This window comes from Bos grunniens, chromosome 13 (assembly GCF_055505025.1).
Source record: "Bos grunniens cultivar Pamir isolate PY7600 chromosome 13, Bosgru_T2T1.0, whole genome shotgun sequence".
NCBI classification, from domain to species: Eukaryota; Metazoa; Chordata; class Mammalia; order Artiodactyla; family Bovidae; genus Bos; species Bos grunniens.
Window position 1 is genome coordinate 38,968,675 of NC_141177.1, and position 7,716 is coordinate 38,976,390.

General features: G+C 46.6%; 1 long non-coding RNA gene across 1 annotated transcript; it reads left to right on the top strand.

The window, feature by feature from the left end:
- The first annotated feature begins 397 nt into the window (after nt 1-397).
- Nucleotides 398-4,574, top strand: LOC147360773 (uncharacterized). The gene is made up of 2 exons (XR_015138713.1): nt 398-530; nt 3,158-4,574. It is a non-coding gene; the product is annotated as an uncharacterized LOC147360773 (long non-coding RNA).
- Nucleotides 4,575-7,716: the final 3,142 nt, after the last annotated feature.

A 7,716-nucleotide genomic window follows, 5' to 3' on the forward strand; every position in this document is an offset into this window, starting at 1 on the left:
CAGGGAAATCATAATTCACTCCTATCACCAAAGCCCTAACACGAATGCACACTGGCTTCCGAAGACAGAGTTGCGCTCTAGCCGTGTGGCAGAGGGACTGGACATCAGGGAACCAAACTTTTGCCTGGCTTGGCTACCAAGTGACCATTTGAGCTTGGATTTGCATTTCCAGTTCTACAAAACAGCAGTGTTGAATTGTATAGTCTCAGAGCCTCCTTCCAGCAAAAACGTCTCTTTTCCTGAAATCAGGAAATTGAGCTGGCATTCTTCACACATGGGTGTCTGATGCTTGCTGAGTTTAGAACCTGCCCCCGCCCCACTCCCGACCCCTGAGATTCCCCACCCCCACCCCTGGGGCTCATTAAAGTGATTCGTCTGTGATTCATCACCATGCTACCTCCAGGGCAGGATGGCTCCTGCCTTGGTGCTACCACTTGTGAAAATTGCTGTAACTCGGCAGCTGGAGGAGTCCAGACCTGGCTCCGAGTCAGATCAGGTAGATGACATCGTCTGGAGCTCTGAGAGCAAAGGTGAGGTTGGGAGGGGAACAGAGGCCTCTAGTCCCCATGCTTCTGAAATCCTGCCCAGGGCTGTCTTGGACGCTGACGTGATTAGGCTCAGATTCACGGAGACCCACTTCAAGGATCTGCCGGGTTTATCTGCTGGGAACCACCTGGCCGAGCCATGTGTGTCTACCCCTTCGAGTGAGGGTGACCCAGCATCTTATCAGAGGGAGCCTCAGACCAACGCCCAGTCATGGCTGTGCCCCAGTTAAGAATCCCGTTGCCTGTTAGGGAACGTCTGGACTCACCATTTCTCTTTCAAACCCCTCCAAGAGAATTCGTTCATGACCACATGGCTGTCTTGAATGCAGGCTAAAAATGCATCCTGAGTTTCCTTCTAAAGGCACCATGAAGCTGTAATAATTAACATCTTATTTTCATTCACTAGAATTCTACACTGACCTCTAATCTGGTGGGAGGTATTCTATAAGTGCTAAGTCAATATTTGTTCTCGGTTGTAAAAAATGAGTAAAATGGGCAAGACCTTGCTTTCCTGTCACTGATAACCCTGTGTGTGAGCAATGCTTGTACATGGCTGGGTCGGACTTGGCTGTAACCGCCAGCCTGGTGCCTCCTGCACAGACCCCACTTATCTCTGATCCATGTGTACTCCTTATTCCCTCTGTGCTCCATGTGGGACTTGGCCACATGCACACTGTTTAAGATGCTGCTGAAAATGTCTTAATACTTTTTCCTTGGAAGCCTGGTATTCCTGGGGAGGGGGTGAACTATGGGAAAGTGTGTAATCCTCAGGAGCTGGGCCAACGGAGTGTTTATGGGCCATGGGTCCTGGTTCTGGTTCTGATCAGACACTGTGGAGAGCCTCAAGTGGGCTTATTCAGGGTTTTCATCCATTCAGGAGTGATGTGGTCCACCCCTTGAGTTTAGAAGTAATTTGGATCTCTGGGTCCTGGGCAGAATCTAGGAAATACAAAGTCCGCTCCTCAGTTGCTTCTGCTTATCAAGAGTTTGTGGGCTGTGCAAGAACTGGGGCTGTAATTTCCTGCTTCCGCTCATGTTAAAGCAATAGTTGGGTCATCGATGATCTCCGGCCTGTCCACTGCGGGCAGTGTCATGGGGATGTGGATCCTCCTACCTGGGAGGGACAGAATCCACCTGGTCTCTCACTCCCCATTTGACCATCTCAGAATCATTCCTCCAGGCTTTCCCTTAGCTGGGGATCTAGCTGCAAGCTTCCCAGTCCCCAGCCCCTGGGGGTTTTCTTAGTGGCTTCTCACCACTTTACTTCCCAGCTCAGGACATGGTAAAGAGCTGCAAGCCCGCCTCCTCTCCCTTGGCTTATTTCCACCATGAACCTTCTCCCCTAAGGCCCTGGCTTTGCTCAGGCTACTCTTACCTCCTGGAAGTTTCCTGCCTCTTCCTGACCGCATCGTCCCCCATCTGTGGTATGACGGCTCTTCTTCTGTGCGTTTGCTGTGCCCTGTGTCCCCATGAGATACTAGAGTGTTTCTTTTCAACTATGGTTTCATTTGCACAGCATCTTCAGTTAAGGATGAGGGTCAGGGATGTCTTTTTTCCTGGCTCCCAGCCCACCATAGATGCACGGTTTCTAGACAGCTTCTAGCTGTGGGACTGCGTGCCAGTCTTGCCTTGGTCTCAGTTCCCTCACTTATGGTCTGGGGATGCTCTGACTTGTCTCAGGGCATCTCCTGGTCCTGTGGACAGAGGCTATCTCCTTCTAGCTCCCAGTGACCCTGGGGAAGTCAGCTTATTCATTCTCCTTGGAAAGCTCCTCAGAAGGATGGTTCCGCCCCAGGTCTGTTAACAGTGTTTCAGATTTGAGGCTCAGAACAGAGTGCTGTCAGCTGGCTTGCTGGTGGGCCCCATGTCCCCTGTGCCCCCTCCCCCCTCCCAGGGAGAGAGGCCAGGGTCAGAGCTGTTGGCAGGCGATGAGCAGACGTTCCTGCTGCTGTGGTTGTCAACCCTGCTGCTATTTTGGGGCCTGTATTGTTCACTCAGGGTTTCGTTTTCCTTTGCCGTCTATTTTGGCACGGCCTTGCTCCCAAAGGGCAGGCTCTGTTGTGGCCGAGGGTTCGTCCACATCTTTGTCCAAGTTTACGTGGTGACATGTCACCTCCAGAAGGAAAAAAAAATGAGAGCACGAGAACACGATCTTCCATGCAGAATTGTTTTTAAACACTTCAAAGCAAAAGAGACATCTTAGAACATTTTCATTTTCATGAAAGTTGAGGAAGTCAGATTTACCCAGTGCTGTGAATTGGGGGAACGGGATGGGCTGTGAGGACCAGTCTACAGTGTGTGCATGCGTGTGCACCTCTGTGTATGTGTGTGTGTGCACCTGTGTGTATGTGTGTTGTGTGTTCTGTGTGCGTGCATAAAATCCTTCATCTACTCTTGTTTTCTGAATGACATGCTTCTTGGGCCCCCAGGACCAAGGCTCTCTAGTCTCACTGAAACAGCCTGTAGATATGAGTGTCCCTGAAAACTTCAGTGTGTGACTGTATAGTCGTGGAGGGGCCGGCAACAACGAGCTCCAGCTGCGCGTATGTAACACGCACTTGACAGCATGTGCTGTGCTCACAAGGGTCACAGTATTTTGTGTTGATCTTCAGCTTAATTCTGAGTGCCGGACCCAGGTACTCGAAGAGGACAAGGGCCAGCCAGGAGGTGTGAAGACTCTACGTGGCCATGCTCTGGGGACAACTGAGGAATTAGCCTTGACACTGAGGCTTGTACGAACTGAAGAGTCTTGTCTCGCTCCCAGATCTGGCAGCTCTGCATGCCTGGTTAACTGGGCTTACAGGAAAAACACTCACAGGTGAAAGACCTTTGGCATCCACTCCTAACTTTCAGTTCCGAGGACGGTGAGTTCCCGGTACAAGGGAGTGGAAGCTGACGTCACCGAAAAGATATTGCCTTGCTTTGAAATCTGCAAGTGCTTTCAAAGTCCTCCTGTACACAGGGCTGAAAACGTGTTTCCCAATTGTCATGGGCAACTTATAAACAGATGTTCCAGAAACAAATAAACCAAATACAAAAACACATTGGTTTGTGTTCAAGAATGCAACATGGTATTTACATGTGCCTTACTATGCTGTTTTCACTGACAAAGTTCCCAGAAGAGATTGTTAGGACTGAAAGTCCAAAATTAGCTCTAGGACAAGAGTGAAAAATTTCGACAGGCGCTCTGAAATGGTTTGTGTGTTTGAAGCCATATATGGGTGAAAGTAGCCATTTCAACAGGAAGTAAAAAAAAATAAGGAAAACATTTTGCACACAACAGAAAAATGCTTACACTTTCATCCGTGAAAAGGAGTTCATATTCCCAAGGTATGCTGAATGAGACTCCAGGTAGGTTTTAAATTTGCTTTTATAAAACTTATTTGAAATGCTTCACTAACTTTCAGGGTGGAATCAGGAAATGTTGCTTCCACTAATTATTATTTAACAGTTGGCTAGCATTTCACTTCTGTATATGTGCTCCTTCTCATAACTAAAAACTAGTGAACATTTAATTGAATTTTGATGATAATCTTAATAGCATCATCGTACATTTATTCCTTAAAGCCATTTCATGTTTGCAAATTGCTTTTGCATTCCTTTTAGCTAGTTACATAACTTACTTTGCTCAAAGAGTAAAATTGAATTCCTACGAATATAATGTGTTTTTGATGCTTCAGTGTAAATACAAATATGTCAAGGAAAGCACGGAAATGATCTCATTTCAAGAGGGGTTCATCAGTGCTCGTCACCAAGTGTCTCTCCACGGCATTGCTGTTGGATCACATGCTGCCATCCTCACAGGTCTAGGAGTGGCCTTGAGATTAAGTTCTAGAATATGGCAAAACTAATGAGAACTTCCTGTATAGCACAGGGAACTTTGGCCAATGCTCTGTGGTGACAAAGAGGGGTGTATGTATATGTGTAGCTGACTCAGTTTGCTGTACAGCAGAAACTAGCATCACATTGTAAAACAACCATACTCCAATAACAGAAATTTTTAATAATAAAAATAAATAAAATATGGCATTTCCTGGCATGTGGTCAATTGATTCAATCATCTAAACTCTCATCCGCTGACATCCTTGATTGTCAGGCCTGGAGCTGGTTAGACTCCAGAAGCGGTTCTAAATTTGGTGTTCTGAAGGAGGGGTCCCTGCTGTTCAATGGTCACCCTGAAGGGCTCGTCGATTTCCACTGTGGAAGAGCAGCCAAGGGAAGCCCCTAAAGCAGGTGCTCTCTTTATCGGAAATTCTTTGTAAGAAAATCCTAATGTTGGATAGCCATCAAGGAACAGTCCAATCTGAGTAACCTCAGAATGCTAAACTGGGTGAAGAATGGCTCCGCAAGAGAGTTGCTGTTATTCTTACTCTTAAAAAATAAAAATCTTTCTACAGGGCTTGTGTGTTCAGGCTCAGCCTCCAGACAGCCAGTGGACCTACAGGGGCTGGAGTGGGGGGTGGGAAGGTGAGGAGGTGGCTGTGCCTTGGGAAGTTGTGTTTCAGGGAGAGCTGGGTTTCACAGTCTAGGTGTGCTGTAGGGCTATGCCATTCAGCACCCAGCTGTTGTCCATGCCATCAGTTTAGTCAAAATATTGCAGGGTCATCTGCTTGGAGGCACCCCAGGTGGAAGAGAGAGGGGTGGACTTTGGGCAGTTAGGAGTGTTTCCCTAACTCACTCAGCAACCTTTCCCTTAGAAGATCAACCTCCTGCCCCCTTGGAAATGCCTCCAGGGCTACGGTTCTGATAACATCAGGAAGCCTGAGGATGTTTTGAGGACTTTAATCTCCAACCTGTGTCCTCTGCCCACACCTGCTGTCTTCACCTGGAGTCAGGAGAAGGGCCTTAGGCTAGTCTAGTCTGAAGCCGCCTGGCTCCCCAACCTCTTCTCTCTGGAGAATCCTCCACTAGTCCCCTCTCTGCTGACACTTTCCCCAGTTGTGTCGGCTGTGGCTACCAGAACAGTCTACCTCCAAAGATCATGCTTCCCCGGGCCCCCAACACACCTTCTAATTAAACCACATCTCCTGCTTGGAGCATCCCAGATGGTGGCAGGTCAAGTGGCTGGTGAGGTCTGTCCTGGGTAAAATGTACAACTTACAGAACAAAAAACCTCCTTGTTAACAAAAGAGAAATTTCCCTCATATTCTTGGATTCTACAAGAGGCAGGGCCTTTAAACATTTTTCTGAGAATTGGAGTTTTTCTTTTATTCCTGCTTAAAATTTTAAAAAATTGAGATATAATGAGCATATATACTCTATTATATATTAGTTACATGTGTACAACATTACAATTCAATACATGTATATACTGTGAAATGATGGCTCCAATTAAGTCTAGTTAATATCTGTCACCATCCCTAGCTACAAAAATTTTTTTTCATGTGATGAGAGCTCTTAAACTCTACTTTCTAAGCAACTGTCAAATACACATCGCAGTATTGTTAACCACAGTCACCATGTTGCGTATTACATGTGTAATACAGTAAGAAGTTTTACTCCTTAATGTAGAAATAAGCGGTTTTGAAATTTGAGTCACAAGGCGATCAGTTTGGACCTTTTTAGTAGATATGTATTATATACTTTCAAAAGCATTGCTCACTTATTGATAATGCTTGTGAGAATTAACAGAGTACAGTATAACCTCATCAATTTTTCCACCTGGAGAGGAAAGACAAAAACCAATCACACTGACCCATCAGCAGACACAACCTGGGCATTTTTGAATGAGTGAAAATTGCAGATCCGAAAGGGCCCCTGAGTACCTGCGAGGCCGTGGAGGTCGTGCTGGTAAACGCTGCAGTCCTCAGGTGCTGGTCACTGGGCCATTGTGCAGATGGCTATCAGGGGATCCAAATACCATCTTCCTCTCCATCAGGGCTTTGTGTTCGCTTTATTGACGCACATCCCATATCACCATAGTAACACTGCTCATTCCTGCCATAATTCCCCTCCAAGATAGTATGGCACTTCAGGAGGGCCGAACAGAATCCACAGGGACTTAGGTTGGGATGTGAGAAGGCACCCCTCCCCCAAATTCTGTCAGGCTGAGATTCTACTCCATAGGATATAGTACTTCATATTCCTCACATTTATTTCTGTGCTTTATGATAAATATATTTTAGACATTAATTAAAAAAAAAAAATTTTCCCTAAATCTAAAACTTACAGGTATAAGAGCTAACATTTCTTTCCATTTTTAGTTAAGCCCTAAATGTTTCTGAGCTCTTCATTTCCAGAATGGGCACAAGGTTGATACAAAACCCAAAGACGGATTCTCTAGGACACCTGTTTTATGACTTTGATGTGCTTACCTGTGGTTTGGACCCATGACTAAGCTCTAAGCTCTCTCCTCCCCCAACTCACACTGGGTGCTTCCCGGCGGTCAGTGTGTTCCTTGTAGATGGCGTTGATTTCATAAACACTCATAATCCACCATGCTGGGTTCCGTTTCAGTGACCATTCATCATCCTTCTTGGATTAGAGCGTGTATCAAAATAACTCCCCCAAAGATATCTACCTCTGCCACTATCTCTCATAATTCACATGGAACCGCCAGAAAATACTGTGCGGGGGGCTAAAAAGAATAGTTGTGTCCACATGTGCTGCATGGGGGCAGGTTTTCCTTTCTGGCTGTGGCCCTGACTTCTCCTTCCATAGCTGGCCACCCGGTCTGTCCTCCCACACCCATCGCCTGTGCTGCCTCCATCTGATCATTATGTCTCCACTCCAGGTTTTGAGCAGTTGGAAGGTGCACACCACAGTGTTCATCAAGTCACAGCTTCCCTGGGATTGGGTAGAGACATCCTCTGTTGGCACGAAATGACATTCTCACCTTGTCTGGTGTGGTTCCTTTGTATGTGAGGGAAACCAAGGTCTTAACTAATGAAATTTGGTCAATCTCCAAACCACATAGCTGGTAACTTTCAAAGCCAGAATTCAGGTCTAAGTTGAGTTGACTCCCAGTCTGGGAGGCTAATGTCATGTCTCATCCCTGACATTTTCCTGCCCCCAGGACACATCAGGAACTGCCTGCTGCTCCCGCATGGAGACGGGGGCCACCTGCCCTTCATGGTTGTGCAGACTCCACCCACTTGATTTGGTTCCGTTAACTAGACTCACGGACAACTTAAAACACTATCATGAGTTCACTTTCTACGTGAGGAGCATC